This window comes from Dendropsophus ebraccatus, chromosome 3 (genome assembly GCF_027789765.1).
Source record: "Dendropsophus ebraccatus isolate aDenEbr1 chromosome 3, aDenEbr1.pat, whole genome shotgun sequence".
Lineage (NCBI taxonomy): Eukaryota > Metazoa > Chordata > Amphibia > Anura > Hylidae > Dendropsophus > Dendropsophus ebraccatus.
This window is the reverse complement of record NC_091456.1, coordinates 43,160,841-43,180,466: the sequence shown is the minus strand read 5'-3', so window position 1 is coordinate 43,180,466 and position 19,626 is coordinate 43,160,841. Positions and strand designations below refer to the sequence as shown.

The 19,626-nt window shown below is 41.3% G+C and overlaps 1 long non-coding RNA gene across 1 annotated transcript; it reads right to left on the bottom strand.

The window, feature by feature from the left end:
• Nucleotides 1–10,774: 10,774 nt before the first annotated feature.
• On the bottom strand, nucleotides 10,775–11,670 carry LOC138787069 (uncharacterized). Its single transcript, XR_011362290.1, has 3 exons — nucleotides 11,592–11,670; nucleotides 11,231–11,398; nucleotides 10,775–11,005 (listed from the first exon to the last, which is right to left on the bottom strand). It is a non-coding gene; the product is annotated as an uncharacterized lncRNA (long non-coding RNA).
• Nucleotides 11,671–19,626: the final 7,956 nt, after the last annotated feature.

The window sequence follows — 19,626 nt, the reverse complement described above, 5'->3', positions numbered from 1 at the left end:
CTCAACAGCTAAGGATTGAGCATGGGTACCCTTGGTGGTGGATAAGTTACTGGACACATTATTCGCCATCATCACCTATTCACACTGCTGCGGCTTCATTAGCAGTGTACCCTGATACCCCGTGAGTTGCGAGAATGAGCTAGGGAGTGAATATCTACAGTTTGCCACTGCTCCCTCCTCAAGGGTGCTGTGTCACCCTGCCCAGAACCATGGCCTCTGCACACTGCATCACTTGGAACCCCTTGCTTACGCCCTCGTCCGTTAACCCTGGGGTTCACCATTTTATGGACACTGCACAGTCAAGACTGAGATAACTGCACTACAGATCACTGCAAGCCAAGAAAATAAATAAATAGTCGGTGTGTAAGTGGTGCTATATGGTGTATGCCACCTTTTGCACAGGACAATGAGCAGTGAGGTTGGATATGGCTACACTAACAAAAGAAAGCAACCCTGTAGACTGGCTGCAGATGACAACAGATAATGGTCACACTAGTTTTTAGAGGCTGTCATATAGAGTCTGTGTGTAAGTGGTGCTTTATGGTGTATGGCACCTCTTACACAGGTCAATAAGCAGTGAGGTTGGATGTGGCTGCACTTAAAAAGGAAGCAACTCTGCAGACTGGCTGCAGATGACAAAAGATACTGGTCACACTAGGTTGTGGTTGAGGTTGTTGTATAGTCTGTTTGTAAGTGGTGCTTTATAGTGTGTACCACCTGTTACACAGGACAATGAGCGGTGAGGTTCTATGCAGCTGTACTACAAATCAAAGCAATACAATGTACAACAGCAGCAGCACCAACACCAGCCACAAAAAATAGTACTGAGGACTTCTTTGGGGTCTGTATGCACCACCTGCTGTCCCCTTTCTGCCAGCAGTTGATCACCACAGTGTGCAGCTAAGATCGTGGTAGCTGCACTGCAAGTCCCAGCTTGCAGTCTGGAGTATTAAAAAAAATAAAGATTTTAAGCCCTTACAAGAGCTGTTGGGTTCTTTCTCTAGTATTCCTGCCTACAGGAACGCTAATTCCCTCCCTAACGCTCTCCCTGACAATCAGCAGCTCTCTCCCTATTCTCTTCCAGCGTGCATGTGAGGCGAGCACCGCCGGCCCAGATTTTTATATGCCTGGGTCATCTGACCTGGCCAACCAATCGCTGCTATCGACATGTATGGGTCCCACGTCATTGCGTGATGTACCAAAGAGTCTCCTGCATGTTGATTGGCTCAGAAATTGCGCCCAAACTTACAGGAAAAGGATGATGCAATTTTCTCGAGTTTTGCGAGATGCTCATCCGAGTAACGAGTACCATCGAGTACCTTGATGCTCGAGCGAGTACCAAACTCCGACGAGCATGCTCACTCATCACTAATTCTAGGTCCTCTTTGACTATTTCTTTTGAGAGAAAGCAAGGTGATCTATACCATCCACAATATTAGGCTATGTTCCCACACAGTATTTTTGCTCAGTATTTTCAATCAAAACAAAGGCTATGTTTACACACTGTTGAAATTTAGTGGACGGCCACTAAATTGCATGGCAAATAATTGCAGTTATTTTAAAACATCAGCATTGTTTCAAAATAACGGCCTTTATTTCCTGTTAAATGACGGCCATCACTTAACGGCATCACTTTTGTCCCTATCCCACTCGGGCACTCTGTCAAAAGCTGGGCTTAAGTTTTCTATTACCAAAGCTCATTCAGAAATGAAATTTTACAATTCTGGTTTTCACAGTTTTTATCTATTCCCCCCATTACGTATGGAGGTGTAAAGGAGTTAAAGCCATAAACTAGTTTTTTTGTTGTTGTTGTTTTTTTGCTGAATATGGCCTGCTCCGTAATTTGTTTATGAACTGTATCAGTCTGGATATGTGTCTGACATTCCATTTATTTCCATAATACCCCAGACAGTGGGATGCAATAGTCTCTGGCACGGCCTGAAATTGTAATGCTGGGGCTAACTGCTGAACAGACAGGCCTCTAGACTGTCAGCTGCTGTGTAGCTGAGATTCGGTTACCTGGACATTACAACTACACAATTGTCTTATGTTATTTTTTTATTAAATCAACATTAAGTAATAGAGCCAACCATTGTATTAAAACTAACAAAATATTGTAGTTTCCCACTGAATGGTTTTGTGTTGCTTCATGGTTGCCAGAGGAGTCCTTCCCATGCTTACACTTTTTGCTATGTGCCGTAATGTATATGCTGAGTATGCTTTGTACCTGTTTTTTTTTTTGCATTGACTGTATACCTAAATTTTGTCTGCACAGATCCATAGTGCCTATGAAGTTTACAGGACTGCCCAGTGTTGGGGGTTGAATAATGTATTAACTTGTTTTTGTCTTTCTCACTTTCTTTCTCTGGTCAGCAAAACCTCTTTCTATCCAAGCAAAACCTCTTTCTATCCACTACTATTTCTACAGACAGAGGGCCACATGTATCATCCGGCGGACGGATGATTTTTGGCGGAAAGTGCCGATTTGCGTTTTATTTTATACGCAAATGGCCGATTTGCGAATAAAATAATCGCAAATCGGCACTTTCCGCCGAGTACGCCAGGGGGCGGAAAGGGGGCGGAAAGTAGGCGGGAAGTGGGCGGAACGGAGGGCGCGGACTCAGAGTCCGCGCGATTTATCATCCGTTCCGCCCAAATGTACGCCGAAAACCTACTCCAGTCCTCAGCTGGCGTAGGTTTTCGGCGGTGCGCACCGGCGCGCACAGGATTTATGTACAGGCAGTCCGCCTCTACATAAATCCCCGTACCGCCGGAGCTGCGGGGGCATTTTTAAGTCCGGCGTAAAAAACGCCGGACTTAATAAATGCCTCCCAGAGTGTTCCAGCATTCCCCACCAACACACACAAACAGCATTACAACTTACCAGGGATGAACCAGGGGGGAGGGGGTTTGGTGCTGAGTTTATATAGGGTGTCCTTAATTAATGCCAGATGAGGCTGAGCTGGAGCTATGCAGCTTTATAATAGGCCATGTTAACACACTGTATTTTTGGTCAGTATTTTGCAACCAAAACCAGGAGTAGATGGGAAACACAGAAAAGCTATGTTGACTTGTGGTGCTGCCCCACCACGGGTGTTGCTAGTCTGTACTCAAAATCAAGTGGCAATGAAGTTATGCCTAAGTTTTGCCACTAGATGTTGCTAGTATGTATATGTATACATATATTCTTCTTCTTCACCTATCTCTATGCTCCTTTCTCTTTGCACTCTCTTCTCCACCACTTAAAGGAGTTGTTAGGGGAGAGGAAGTGTACACCCACACTCGTCAGTTCATTTCTGGTTCTCGTAGAGTCAAGACACACAGACCAGAGTCTCCTGCTGAGTTTAGCCAGGAGCCTTGCTCTGCCTGGTTCCCCCTTAGGGACAGACAAGCTGTAGTTTACCTACATGGGAAACACAGAGACTCTTTTCTTCCAAGCAACACTTATTTCAACTATTCAGTGCTAAACGGAAACAGAGAGGACAAGTCAAGGATCACCCCAACCCAAGCCGTTGAACGTCTCTAAAGGTGTAAGACAGTATCCTAAAGCTAGAGGAACTGGTCCGGATAGAGCAAAGTTGCTAGAAGCCTACATACTCTATCTCGCAGTGCAGGTGTAACCAGGTAATCTTGGCCACCTTGCTCAACTCAGGTAACAAAGACTGGGGCTTGTTTGACCTTGTTAGGATGGGTCACCTGAGACTGCAGTGCTATAGGTGGTATCACAACAGAGGTCGAAACACTGGCACAAGTATACTTCTACTCTCAAGTATTCTCAAGTATTCTACTACTTCTTCCAAAGTTCTGGCAGAGCACAGTACTAAATTGGGTTGGGACTCTGAAGGCAAACTCCTCTCCACTACTCTGAACTCTCACGACCTACTCCTCTTCCCTACTCTGAACTCTCTGTACTTCTCAGCACGCAACCAAGTCAGCACTGCTATTCTTAGCACAAATTTAAGAGAATGGGACAGATGTTCACTAAAAAGAGGAACTCTATGGGAAATTGTATAGCTAAGATATAGTTAGCGACGGGCATGAAAAGATGCTTTACAAGACCTAAAACAGATTTTGAGGAGGCAGACACATGCCTTAACCTGCAGCATTCTCTGGCTCTCTGACCAATACCTGGAAAACTCTTCATGCTCCTGTGTATAGTTATTTTGCCTTGTGGGTAGGCAACCAGGCCTACATGTATCTAGATGAGGCAGAATATTGTAGTTTGTGTGGCAGACCCAAGCCACATCATTATGTCACACCATTGTACCCAGTTTATATCTGTATACAATTGACCTTATAGTACAAGATATGAAACCCCAGATCCTGCAGAAGCCAACCTACCCCGAATGGTGGCATATAAACTCAATGTTCTGCAGGAAATTTGCCCTTGCTCAGTAGTTACTTTGATTCAAAGTGCCCCTGACCTGATAGTAAGACCAATGCCTTTTTGGAAGTGGGCAGCCCAAATTCAAATAGTGTACAATGCCAGATGGTGTAGAAACAGGCAAGGAGAACAGTAGAGCTCATTGCTAGATATAATATAGAGGGAGCTAAAGAGGTTAATGAATATGCTGGAAGAGTTTTAGCAGCATACAATGATTTGGCACATGAGGTATATAATCAACCTCAAAAGAGTTTTTTTTATTTGTTCTCTTGTTTTGTACAAGGTCTTCCCACCAGCTCTGCGGGCTGCAGTAAAACAAGCAATGCCCGGGTGGAAGGTTGGATGCTTGACTAGAACTTGAAAGACGGGTCCACCCGTGGGAGAAAACGGTACCCCTTGATCAACCCGCGTCTAAGGATGGAAACCTTGAAACCTCTGGTTACGTACCAACCACCAGTGATGATCCAAGTCCCTGCTCCACGGATGTCAAATGGGAGAATGATAAGTTTAGGTGATGTGATTCTACCTGCTTACACCGTACCTGTGGGACTACACCTATATATACAGGTCTCTGAATCAGAACGTGATCATAGTGTGATCAGAGTGTGATCAGAGCGTCATCAGAGTGTGACAGAAAAATGGTCTGAAAGAAGGAGAGGAATGCTGGCAGCAGGCCAACGAGCACAGAACCTTCAACTTACATAGCAGCCACAATACAGATGCAAGAAACAGACACTGTTATATAAATAAATTTATGGTAAACAACATGTTGTACCAGCTTTACTGCGCAGGACAGGAAACTACTGACCATCTATGGATTGACCTATAAGAATGTGATATGTATGTGTCTTGTGACTTGAAACCCCGCCTGTATTGAAAGTTTATATATTTCATGTGAATACACTGCGCATGAGTAAAACCGCCTCATATTTTGTCTATAAAAGTTAACACAAAACAATAAAGGGGGCGCTTCCCAAACTTATGTTACTGATACATACATCAGTTGTCTGTGATTTTAAGTTGTAAGCAGAACTGCAGCTGATAACTCTAATTAGGAACCATCCTATCCTGGGGAGTGTCTGGCTTCATAAAGTCAGGCAAATTAAAGGGTATCCTATCATTTGGCAGGAGATTCATGAGGTAAGTTAAGGTTTTTTCTTGTTTGGTTGTTTTCTTTTACTTGATACAAAGAGGTGCACTACTGACGAGTAGTGATGAGCGAGTAGTAAAATATTTAAAACCTAAAAATTTTAATTTAGAAAATGATGCAGACACCTCTGGAATGCAACTGGGAAAGCAGGGAAGCAGTATTAAACCACTATCAGGGGTAACGGCATTAGCGGTCCCCGGCAGTAATTCTGCTCCCTGTAATAGTTTATATTTAATTGAAACAGCAAATTTTCATTCTAATATTGATATGTTTTGTTTACAATAGCAAAACTGAAACGAAAAAAATGCTGTTTCCATTAAACATACTGTTAATGAATAAATAAATACACAGTTCTGTATATTTAATTGAAACAGCAATATAGCAGGAAATTAATTAACTGTATATTTAATTAAAACAGCAAAAGTTTGTTCTAATTTTGCTACTGTAAATGAAAAATATTAATAGTAGAATGAAAATTTACTGTTTTAATTACATATATACTATTACAGGGAGCAATATTAATGTCAGGATATCGCTAATACGGCTCTCTGTAACAGTTTATATATAATTAAAAATAGAAAATTTTCATTCTAATATTGATATTTTGTGTTTACAATACCCAAATTAGAATGAACTTTCGCTATTTTAATTAAATATACAATTAATTAATTTCCTACCATAATGGATTAGAGGGGAAGGGGATCCCGTTCATTTAGTTTCGAATTTTCGTTCGGATACTCGATCAAAAACAAATCTTTCGAGTAGTCCAATACTTGATCGAATAGCTTCTAGATCGAGTATTGCTCACTCATCTCTACTAATGAGAGGCTAATTATAGTGTGGTAGCTCAGATGAAGCCTAATAATATAGTGGAATAGAAGAGGTCCACTTTATTTTAGTGTGGTAGACATTTGATTTCACCTACTTTGCATCATGGCACAACCCCTTTACCATGTTTCATTACTAGAATAGCATGTTGCACCAGAGTATTTACTGTATACAGATATTCTAACATTTAAGAATACAGGGACGACTTATCATATTGTCTGTCCTATCATCTAATCCATAATGAAAGCGATGATATACTGCAATGTTATTTCCAATAAGATCATTGAGTGGATTAACATCGGGCTTGCAAAACTTTTGCACAGAGAATAGTTGTTGTTGAGACAAAGACAAAAAAAAAAAAATTACAGTATATATACAGTATATATATATATATATATATATATATATATATATATATATATATTTATTATAAAGTGATACCAGGAGCTATGTTCACACACTGTAAAGCCCTGTTTTAGTGATGACATGTAGCAGTTTTATGTTGATGTGTTCTGTTTTAGTGATGTGTAGCAGCTGACGGCTTATTGTACTATGCCCCTGTTAGGGTTTCTCACAGTGCTTCCATCGCACAGAAGTATACAGCTGAGTCTTCCACTTGTGTCTTGTTTATATATAGGAATGTGACCTTCTTGTTTGTGTTCAGATACATCACAAACTGTTCATCGGATTTGTAACCATTAGTGCTCGAGAGAAAGATTGGCCGCATATAGTGGCCACTGACATGTTGGTACCATCGCAGGCTGTACTCTGTGCCAGTGTAGCTGCAGTTTATTTGTACAGCTTCTCCCTCTGTAACAGTGATATCTGGGTCCTGCTGCACCGAGTACTGTCCTAGGACTCCTGGAACATATACAAAACAGTAAAGTGTCATGTATTCATTATATAAACCTTCTGTATTATTATAATTTGATATCATTTCCAGCAGAAATATAGTGATTGTAAGCACAAGATCTCATTGCAGAAGACTAGGCGTATGAGTATATTATTTTACTTTAGTAGCTACTAAAACCATATAAATTCTTTGTAGTAACAGGCAAATATTACATACTGACATGTTTAAAGTACTGGACTTTACCTGTAATGAGCATAGTAAAGAAAGCAGATGTCCTCATGGCAGCTCCCATCATGTACACTGCTTACAGGGCGCCCTGCTCTGGGGAGCAGCTGCTGTTTGGTGGTTTGTGGGTAGGGTGTGGGAGTGTTGCTGAGCCCAGTAATCTTTTACCTCCTCTGTGAAATGGAAACACTACTGATCATCATACATACTTTATCATATCATTTGTATTTATGTATTTTATTTTTATTCTTTTAGCAATTATTTAAGGCTGGCTAAGACTAATGCTGGACTCCACCAGAGCCTTCTTCATATACAGTACCTATATACTGTATATTTAACAAAATTACATTTATGTACACTTCCCTGCCTTGTACCATCTACTATTATTAACCTCTTCTCCCAAACAAAACCAGACCAGCAGAAATACCAGGTGCTACCAAGCAAACACCTTACAAGACTGAGAATGTTATGACACCTATTATCCAACGTGTGGCCAGAGCCCAGTTTAACCCCTTCATGATGTCCAGGTCACATTGAAGCAATGTTCCTCCTCTGGGACTATCCGAAAATAAAACACCCTCCTAAAATAAGACAACCCACCTACTCTACCCTCTAACCTAAAGTAATTCATCCCCCCCCCCCCCCCGAAAGTAAGGCCACCCCTTGCCACCCCCTGCTGTCACCTAGGACTTACCTAATCCCCTCATGGACCTCTGGAACTGGCACTGCAGGTAGCCTGGTCCATTGCCCCCACTTCCTCTGCGAGTCCTGCCACAAGCCACGCGCCTGACCCGCCTCCGCACACCTGACCCACCTCCGCACACCTGACCCGCCTCTGCATGCCTCACCTTTCGCTGATGGTGAGTATTCCGGGGAGGTCCGTGGAGGATGTCTTATGTCTTATTCCCTGGCCGGGGGGAAGGGGGGGGGGGGGAGAGAAATAGGACATCCCCCGAAAATAAGACATAGGGGGACATTTATCAAGGCAAAAAATAGTTGAAAGGGGCCTGATGCAAGTAAATTTATTCGCAAATGCCCGTTTTGCGAATAAAATATTAGCATCTGGCCACTTTCCGCCCGATGCGCCTGAGGGGTGGAACGGGGGGCACGGACTGAGAGTCCGCTCTATTCATCATTTATTTTGCAAAAAAAATAGTGTATGGGGGCACAAAAGAGAGCTCACAAAAGAGTGCAAAAATACAGTGTGGGGACACAGAAGGGACATAGCTACAGTGTGGGTGTACAGAAGAGGGTTTAAAAAATGTAAGAGCCAAGAAAGGGGGTCTAGCTTTAGTGTGGGGTCTAAATGGGGCAATGTTACAGAGTGGATACTATGGATGTGGAATTAATAGGAGAGCGAGGAGGGTGCTGAAAAAGTTGTATCTGGGAGTCATCAATGCAGTCTGGGCGAGATATAGAATGGAAAAACAACAACTCAGTCAGAGAAGATGTCACCTGTGAATCACTGAATGTAACTGTACTGTAATAAATGATATCAGGTCTAGTCTGTCTTTCCTTTGTTTTGGGTAAGATTGGCTTCAAAGTACAGTGGTACCTTGGTTTAAGAGTAAGTTAGATTAAGAGCATTTTGCAAGAAGAGCTCACAGTTTTTCAAAATTGTAACTTGGTTTAAGAGCATTGCTTTGGTTTAAGAGCTCCCTGTACTGGGTGGGAGAGGAAGTGGGGGAGGAGCATGGTCTGCATAGCGGGGTCTACAGCCCTGTACTCTGACTAGGAAGTATTGCTCACCTTCCAAATCATAGAAGATCCACTTCAGGCTGGGTCTTGCATCAGGGGACAGGACTGTGGAGGTAATCTCTTCATAGTTGTAAACTATCTCTCTCTCTCCCCGGACAGTGAGTACTGCATTTATGTTCCCACATATGTCCTGCTCATTCCTTTATGCTCCCTGCAATCTCTGTAAGCTCTGGTGTTTCCCATCCTCTCCATTCCTTCTATACTGTGCCTGAACTTACTCTCGGCTATACACTGTTGGTATAATGTGCCTGCACTTACACTCAGCTATACACACTGCTGCTATAATGTGCCTGCACTCACACTCAGCTATACACACACCTGCTATATTGTGACTGCCATTCACACTGCTGTTTAGAAAAGTTTCTGTCACTGTCCTCCTGCACAGCTCTGTGATTCTCACTTCCTGATTGGTCCATGCTGAACACCCCTCCCCCCTTCCCCAATGTTGTCATGTGACCACACAGACCTCTGACAGCAGCCCTGCTTCTCTATTCTAGCCTGTTGTACCAAGCTCCTGCATTATGGGGATCTGCACCTCCATTCTTTATCTACAAACTGTTGCTGATTTTTCATTCTTATGCACTTACTATAAATTATACTCCACATGCTGATTGCTATACTGTACAGTGATTTATAGTATGACAGCTTTCTAAAAGTTTGTTTTACATGTTATTCAGAATTATAAATCATTATTTTTAGGGTGTGGAACCAATAGTCTGCATATCAATGATTCCTTATGGGAAAATTTGCTTTGGTTTAAGAGTGGATTTGGATTACAAGCACAGTCCTAGAATGAATTATGCTTGTAATCCAAGGCACCACTGTATATTCTTTGGAACTATTACTCAGATCCAAAGAACTCCCAGATGTCTTAAAAAAGGGCAAAGTTGTCTAAATCTGGAATCGCCCATCAATCGGGCATTGCTTATTTCACTGTCCAGAAGATCACCAACAAGTGTTGGGAATATAAAGGGATTCTCCAGTGAAAATCTTATTCTTTCAAATCATCTGGGTTCAGAAAGTTATATAGTTTTGTTATATAGTTTGTACTTCTATTGAAAAATCTTTAGTCTTCCCATACTTATCAGCTTCTGTATGTCCTGCAGGAAGCAGTGTTCTCTTTTCAGTATGACACAGTGCTCTCTGCTGACATCTCTGTCCGAGACAGGAACTGTCCAGAGCAGGAGAGATTTTATATGGGGTTTTGCTTCTGCCCTGGACAGTTCCTGTCTCAGACACAGATGGCAGCAGAGAACGCTGCATCAGACTGAAAAGAAAGCAACATTTCCTGCAGGACATACAGCAGCTGATAAGTATGGGAAGACTAGAGATGTTTAAATAGAAATAAATTACAAATCTATGGAAAGCATTTCAATGTTGTTATGTATGTTTTATATATATATATATATATATATATATATATATATATATATACTCTTTCCTAAATGCCATTATTAGTTTTAGTGATAATGTGTAGCAGCTGACGGCTTATTGTACTGTGCCCCTGCTAGAGTTTCTCACAGTGCTGCCATCGCACAGTAGTATACAGCAGAGTCTTCCACTTGGGTTCTGTTTATATACAGGTATGTGACTTTCTTGTTGGTGTTCAGATGCATCATGAATTGTTCTTTAAATTTGTAACCATTGGAATTCAAGAGAAAGATTGCCTGGATTCGGTGGCCACTGACATGTCGATACCATTGCAGGCTGTACTCTGTGCCAGTGTAGCTGCAGTTTATTTGTACAGCTTCTCCCTCTGTGACAGTGATATCTGGGTCCTGATGCACCGAGTACTGTCCTAGGACTCCTGGAACATATAAAATAAAGTGTATTTTATTCATTACATAAACATTCTGTATTGGGAGATTATTTGACATCCTCTAGTTCCACTACTGTTCAGCTGAGATTTAACCCTTGACAGCACAAGATAACATTGCAGAGGATAACTAGTATATTATATATTGTCACTTCAGTAGGAACTAAAAAAAAAAAAAAAACACAGCAAAAATCCAATAATCCAATCTGGCTTTACCTGTAATGAGCATAGTAAGGAGTGCAGATGTCTTCATGACCGCTCCCATCATGTACACTGCTTACAGGGTGCTCTGCTCTGGGGCTTCTGGATTTTATGTGGAGCAGCTGCTGTTTGGTGCTTTGTGGGAGGGTGTGGGAGGGTTGCCGAGCCTCTTCTTCTTCTTCTCTGTAAGAGTGACAGTTTTCATAGAAATAATATAACTAAAGGCCTGGACAATAGAGGAGATCAATTCTTGTTATGAAACTTAGGTCAAGGGGTATTCACGGTGTTCAGCTACAGACTGGAATTCAGAAACTCCCAGCATCATGGTGAGTGATGATGCCAGGAGTTCCGAAGCCCTCTCTTCCCTGGCACTCACTTATGGCAATTAACTTGGAATCTCCAGAAGTTTGCACCTCCCCGGTGCTTCAGCCATCTTCTTCTTCTTGGACAACCCCTTTAAAGAGAAGCCAGGAGAAGAAAGAGAAGTTGAATTATATATTTTCTACTAGAACAAATATTTAGCTTAATAAAACTAAATAATTGTATTGGCTCCCTCTACTGGCAACTGCAGACAGCGAGAATTGTATATTTTTCCACTATGGGGGAAAAAACTGTAGTTTTGGAGCCCTGTAATAGAAATCAGAGCTCTGCCTCCTATAAAGAAATTTACACCTATTTATCTTTGATACTATAGAACTTATTAATATTAAAATGTTAGGTGTTAACTCCTGACAACACAGACCACCAGATATACCAGGAATTACCTAGTAAGTTGTATGTTCTCCCCTTGTCTGTGCGGGTTTCCTCTGGGTACTCCAGTTTCTAAAACATACAGATAGGTGAATATTAGAGTTGAGCGAACCTGGAGCATGCTCGAGTCCATCTGAACCCGAACTTTCAGCATTTGATTAGCGGTGGCTGCTGAACTTGGATAAAGCCCTAAGGCTATGTGGAAAACATGGATATAGTCATTGGCTGTATCCATGTTTTCCAGACAACCTTAGAGCTTTATCCAAGTTCAGCAGCCCCAGCTAATCAAATGCCGAACGTTCGGGTTCGGATGGACTCGAACCTGAACCCGGTTCGCTCATCTCTAGTGAATATAGATTGTAAGCTCTAATGGGGACAGGGACTGGTTTGAGTATGCAGTGCCACAGAAAAAGTTAAAACTATTTAAGTAAGGGAACTATTGATAATAATAATAATAATAATAATAATAATAATAATAATAATAATAATAATAATAATAATATTATACAAGAAAAGAAGGGAAAGGGGGCCATTATCAAAACCTTTTAATATAATAAAGGTCTAAATAAGATTTAGGAGGGAAGTGTTTTTTAATAAGAATCTGAACGCAAGAACAAGGGGACATAATCTGAGGTTAGTTGGAAAAAGATCATAAGCAACATGAGAAAATTACTGAAAGAGTAGTAGATGCATGGAACAAATCCCAGCACATGTTATAAGTAAATCTACTGTAACTGAATTGAAACCTGCCTGGGATAAACATATATCCTAAGATAATAAGAAAAGAAATAATATAAGGGCAGACTACAATCAAGACCGATCTGTATGCCAATCTTAACTAAATCCCCGCTTCTGTGTCCTGGATTTATTGAGAGGAGAATCTGAGGCTTCTGTGCTGCAGGCGTAAATTATAGTAAAAATCTAGATTTTAACCTGATGATTTTAGAGTGCAGCGATATCGGGCAACTTTAAAAGAGAACACAATGTTTAAGAGTTGACGCGGATATGGTACACGGTGGGGTGAATGAAGATGCATCATTAAGAAATAAAAGTGGGGTTTTTTTTACAGCTAGAGGGCAATACTGGAACAATTGACTGCACGGACCAGTTAGATTCTATCTCATGGGTTTCACCAATATAGTGTGGTTTCCTCCCACATCCCATAAACTTACTGATAGGTTAATTTGGATTTTCGATTGTGGGCGCCAATAGGAACAAGAGACAGCTCAAGGCTCGACGGCTCTATAAAGTGCTGAGGAATATATTGGTAATACTAAATACTACTATTACTTATTAATATTATTTATTTACTACTTACTACTACTATTTACCACTGTAACTATGGCAACAATTTGTATTTATATATTTTTTCTTTATGTCTCTACCCTTTGAACTATGCCTTTTGTTCTAAGGGCCCTTCAAAAATAACATGTTTGCACCACTGCTAGCACCTCAAGTGATTTGATTTAAATAATAATCTGGCTACACCCCCCCCCCCTCCCCCCAAAGTGCTGTGTCTCTGTTCTTCTTCATTCCCTGGTTTATGTAGATATGAAGTGGAAGTAGAAGTGCTCCACCTAGTGTTGAATTAAAACATTACAGCATAGAGGAAATACAATAATATTTTTCTTTCTTCAAGGACAACTTTCTGCTATTGTGTGACCAGGCTCGGACTGGCCTACAGGGGATTCCCCCCGTGGGCCCTACCCCTTGGTGGGCCCCTGGCAGGAGTTGGGCCTCCCTGTCTGACCCTTTCTACCAGAGAATAAAAACAATTTCTATGCTATAGAAGCACAGACAAATATATGTAAGGTACCATGTGTCTTCTTGACCTAACAGCATCAAACAGTGTCAGCAGTTTGGAACGCGAATTACAGCTGACAGAAGACTCGTAACAAATGGTCAGGCAGTGGAGTGTGGGAAGATAATAAAAAACTAGACTCACCAGTCCCTGTGCCCCTGGACCGCGCTCTCTGCCACAGCTGCTGGAAGTTTTTCAGTCATTTTCGAACAGATTCTGTGTATGTCACGGCCCCAGCTCAATGTCACATACTCGCCTGATGGATTGCCTGCTCAGCCAGTCAATAACTGCAGCGGTGTCCATCCCCAGTCAGTGATTGGCTGAGCGGCACATTAAGGAAGAGCTTCAGGGTCACAGGGATAGGTAAGTATACTTTCTTTATTATGTTCCTGCACCCCCCTGCCTACCTGAGATTTGTTAGTTTCATGGGACTTCTCCTTTCAAGAAACTTAAGTGGCAAGTTATGCTGTTTGCATAGACTGACTGAAGAGTTACTAGTAGTGAGCCAGCATCGCTGGTCACATACACAGCTCTGTACAAGGTCACTATAGAAATGTGAAAGGTTTGGTGCTTATTATATCTGGTGTAAGGTATGGTGGGCCCCAAGAATCAAATTCCCAGGTGGGCCCAAGGTGGTGCTCCCCCTAAAATCCATAGGATAGGGGATGTCAAGCTAAGAAAAAAATCTTTCCAATCAACTGGTGTCACAAAGTTATATAGATTTTTTTATTTATTTCTACTAAAAACCCTCAAGCCTTCCAGTACTTATCAGCTGCTGTATGTCCTGCAGGAAGTGGTGTATTCTTTCCAGTCTGACACATTGCTCTCTGCTTCCACCTTTGTCCATGCCAGGAACTTACTTTGGACAGTTACTTACTTTGGCAGCAGATATTAATGTGTCAGACTAGAAAGAATAAACACTTCCTGCTGAACATACAGCAGCTAATAAGTACTGGAAGACTGGAGATTTTTTTTGATAGTGTAAAGTACAAATTTCTGGCACCAGTTTATTTGAAATAATTTTTTTGCTGGAGTACCCCTTTAATACTGTGGACTATTTTACTTTTAAACAACTTTAAATTTCACCGATTTCCTATGACAGCCTGGGGAATGTAGTAATACTCTTTGGCTGCCCTTTCCACATACAATGAAATCAGATTGTCAGCTGTCTCATTCATGCTATATATGGTATATATATGGTATATAACATGGTATATAACTGTATACCAGTGGTTTTCTAAACTGTGTATAGAAATGTCTGTGAACCACAAGTGTCCCTCCAAAAAGTTGGGAGATATGGAGGAAGGGCTGACTGCAAAGCATTATGGGGAAGCTTAATGTCATGTGTTTTCAGTCATCATCATCATCATAAGATTTTACAGCAATGGAGCAGCTTTATCAACCTGCCAGAGACAAAACACAATCTGATTCGCCTATAGCAACCAATCACAGATCACTTTTCATATATTAACAAGCTCTTATAAAATTAAAGCTGAGCTTTGATTGGTTGCTATGGGCAGATTAGACTGTCAAATTGTGCATGGCAACCAATCACAGTTCAGCTTTTATTTTACCAGAGTAATTTAAGAAACGAAAGCTGAGCTGTGATTGGTTGCTATGGGCCACATCAAACCATAATATTTAGTGTTCTTAGTGTGGCCTAACCATAAGCTGTTTGCTTGGTCACAAGTGTGTTTAGTGACCTCTGCAGTAAAGCACATCGCCAGTCATTAATGGGTTAATGCTTCAGATGTGTTTACCTGCAGTAACCATGGCAACCGCGCACTATGATGACAAGCGCTTATGTCATCAAGAAGGTTACATAAAGCAATGCACCGCACCCTGATCAGTGCCATCTTGGATGCGCCAGAGGACCTTGAGCTTGACTAATTTACTGCCCCCTACCCTTGATGTTATTTGGAGGTTCTAGCAGGGGACCTGGATCTGTGAAGGATCCAGCCGCCTAGCCATCAATAAGGTGACAGATATTGCAGCCTCATCTCTCTCACATCCTGTTTATTATACTTATAGTATGGTATTACCCTCTAAGCCCAGGGGAGGGGCAGCTCTCCAGCCATGGCTCCCTCGAGGTTTCCCCCACAGGGGTTTTTTCCTCGCCTGAGTGCTGGAGGGTGACTCTTCGTGAGTCGGGGGTCTGCCATTTTCAGTGTCATGTAATTTTAAATAAAATTGGGACCCTTTGACACCTGATTACAATGTGTTGTGTCTTTATTTTGCGTTCTTTGGTTTAACCTGGGGGAGTTGGGGGTCCATCACATATTGCAGAGTCGTAAAGCTGGACATCTGCCTGCTACACAAATCTATCACCTGCACAATGCATAAGTAGTATAGAGTGGTGGCTGGTGGAACTCCTGCATGTATGTGTATATCCCTGGATTAAAGGGACACTCAAATCTTGAAGAAAAAACATGTATCACAAGGTTTATACCTACATCTACAAGGCTTGGCAAAAGGTTTTATCAAGTGACAGGGTCACACCAATCATAGCAACACGGACACCACCATAAATATACATTATATATACATAACCCAGTGGCTCGTGTGTGTGGGCAGGATCAGGGGCAAGGCAGAGTATTGTGCCCCCACTACTATACATGCAGGTGTGGGCTAGGTAGCTAACCCCCTCCCACCCCTGCAAAATCCGCAGGATAGGGAATATCAAGCTGAATGGTTGGGGTCCCAGTGGTTATGAGAATGTGGAAACATATTCCCCTCAAATAAACAGTGGGGACAGTGCTCCATTAATTCTCTATAGGTCTTGTTATCCCTTATCCTGTAAATAACTAGGAGAGGGGTATGTTCTCATGTACTATATGGCTGGACTAGGCGTTTTTCAGAAATATGTCATATGGCATTTCTGGGCTTCAAAAACACAGAGACCAGATGTTAGTCAGTGGGGAAAATCGAAACACAACACCCATAGGGCATTTTCCTGCTATGCTGTTTTTTTGTATTTTGCCACAAGCTTCTATAGGGGGGGGGGGGGGGGGGGATATTGTCATGTCTATATGGAAATTAGATAAAATTAGAACTAAACTTTACACTAAAATGAGAACATGGCAGAAAAAGTGCCAGAAAAAACACCAAAAGGCAGGAAGATGTGCAACAGTCTTAATCTTGGTTCACATTTGTAGTGAATTTAGTAGAGCTTAGTAGAATTTAGTAGATTTCATTCAAATCAACTGGTGTATAAAGATTTGTATTTAACTTTTATAAAAAACAAAAACAGTACTAATCAGCTGCTGTATGTCCTGCAGGAAGTGGTGTATTCTCTCCAGTCTGACTCAGTGTTCTCTGCTGCCACCTCTGTTCATGACACAAACTGTCCAGAGTAGAAGAGGTTTTCTATGGGGATTTGCTACTGCTCTGGAGAGTTCCTGTCACGGACAGAGGTGGCAGCAGAGACTGTGCACTGTGTCAGCCTGGAAAGAACACAACACAAGTAATTTACAAATCTATATAACTTTCAGACACCAGTTGGTTTGAGAAGAAAAAAGTGTTTGCCAGAGTACCTCTTTAAATTAAATAAAAAAGTCAATTAGCTTGACATTGTAAAAATGCACCATATTAAGGTCTTGTTCACACCACGTTTTTATTCTTTTTGCTCCATGACCTCTATACCTTCCCACATAGTTATGATGGAGGCCACTTTATACCATCTGTTCTACATAGACTCCCAAAATTCATACTAAAATACCTCCTATTCTTGCTTTTTTTTAAATCACCCCCCTTTTCCTGTTTTATGAATACAAATAAATAAACATAGTTGGTATCGCCGCTTGCATATTCTCCCAAACTATTAAACAATCACATTCCTGATCATGCACAGTAAACAGCGTAAGTGCAAAAAAATACGAGGGCACGGGTACAGGTAAGTATATTTTCGTTATTATGTTCTTGCCTGCCTGATTTCTGTCAGTTTAAAAGGGAACTCCGGATAAGAAAAACTTGTTTTCTATTTAAAATACATTAAAAGTTAAATATATGTGTCTATACAATGTATTACCGTATCTATATGGTTCTGCCACACTGGTAGCTGATAAAAATCCATAAAAATTACTGCAAATAATTCAGTAACACAATGAAACTGCGATGTGTGAACACAGCCTAGATGTTCTGCAGCAGCTTTGGGCGGGGAATGGGCAGGGTGGAGCACTGTGATGAACAGCTGAGGGAAAGCATTGCATTCTGGAACCTGTAGTACTGTGTACAACTGATAAACCAGGAAGTACAGAAACACAATACAGAACAAAACCCCCAAAACAAATGGATTTTTGGTAGTTTCAAAACTGGAGTAGATAGATAAGTAATGCTTTATGCTTCAGCAGAAGTTTCATTTTTTTTAACCTCTACCTGGAGTTCCCCTTTAACCCTTAGACGACCCAGGACGTATAGTTATGCCATGGAAGTCTGTCCCCAGACGACCTAAAGCGTAACTATACGTCCTGGGTGTTTCTCCCGCTATGAAGCGTGCTCCGGAGCGGAGTGCGCTTCATAGCAGGTGGGGGCTGGCTGCAATTAGCAGCTGGGACCTCCCCGGTAATGACACGCTGCAGCGACCGCGGCGTTTAAGTGTAAGTGACAGGGGGAGTCCCCTGTCACTTACCGATCGGAACCCCCGCAGTGTGACTGCGGGGGTCCCGATCAGTAAAACGGACCGCCGGAGGTCTCTTACCTGCCTCCGTGCGGTCCGATCAGCGATCTGCTGCACTAAGCTTGCACAGGCAGGCTCAATGAGCAGATCGCCGATAACACTGATCAATGCTATGCCTATGGCATAGCAATGATCAGTGTAAAAATAAGTACTGTATGTAAAAGTCCCCCAAAGGGACTTCAAATGTGTAAAAAAAAAAAAAAGTTAAAATCACTATCACACTACCCCAAAACCCCTCCCCCAATAAAAGTCTAAATCACCCCCTTTCCCATTATATAAATAAAACATATAAAAATAAATAAACAAATAAACATAAAATATACCGTAGCGTGCGTAATTGTCCGATCTATTAAAATATAACAAGCGTCATTGCGAACGGTAAACGGCGTAGACGAAAAGAGGGAAAAAAGTGCGCGGATTACCGATTTTATGTTACATTATATATATAAAAAAAATAAAAAGTGATTAAAACGTCCGATCTTCACAAATATAATATTAATAAAAACTAGAGAAAATGACATCCCATACAGACTCATAGGTGAAAAAATAAAACCGTTATAAGCGTCACAATAGGCCCATTTTATTTATAATTAATTGTCAAAAAAAAGGATTTCATTTAAAAAAATATATATAACATTAGAGAATCTGTGTAAACCTGCATATGGTTGTGTTCGGACTGACCTATAGAATAATTGTGTCATGTCGCTTTTACCATATAGTGCATTACGTAGACACAGGAACCCCCAAACGTTTTAAACAAACAACCAACATCGCACTTAATAGGATCCTAATCCAAATCCACACATGTCCAGACTTCCACAGATCCGGTAATACAATAGTCCATCATAAGAGATAATGTGTGGTATAATAGGTAGTATAATCTACCCAACGATATTACCTTGTTCTTGCAGCGTTTTCCTCAGGATGAATTGTCCTTCTATAATTAGAAAGACACATACTCACAGTATATACTTTCCATTTCTTTATTTTTCTTTTGCAAGTTATATCGCAAACATAGCTCACAGGCTGAGTAATTTCATAAACACATGCCAAACACTATGGCCTCCCGCCGGACGTTTCGGAGGACGGGACTCCTCCTTCCTCATGCGTGGAGTATGTGTCTTTCTAATTATAGAAGGACAATTCATCCTGAGGAAAACGCTGCAAGAACAAGGTAATATCGTT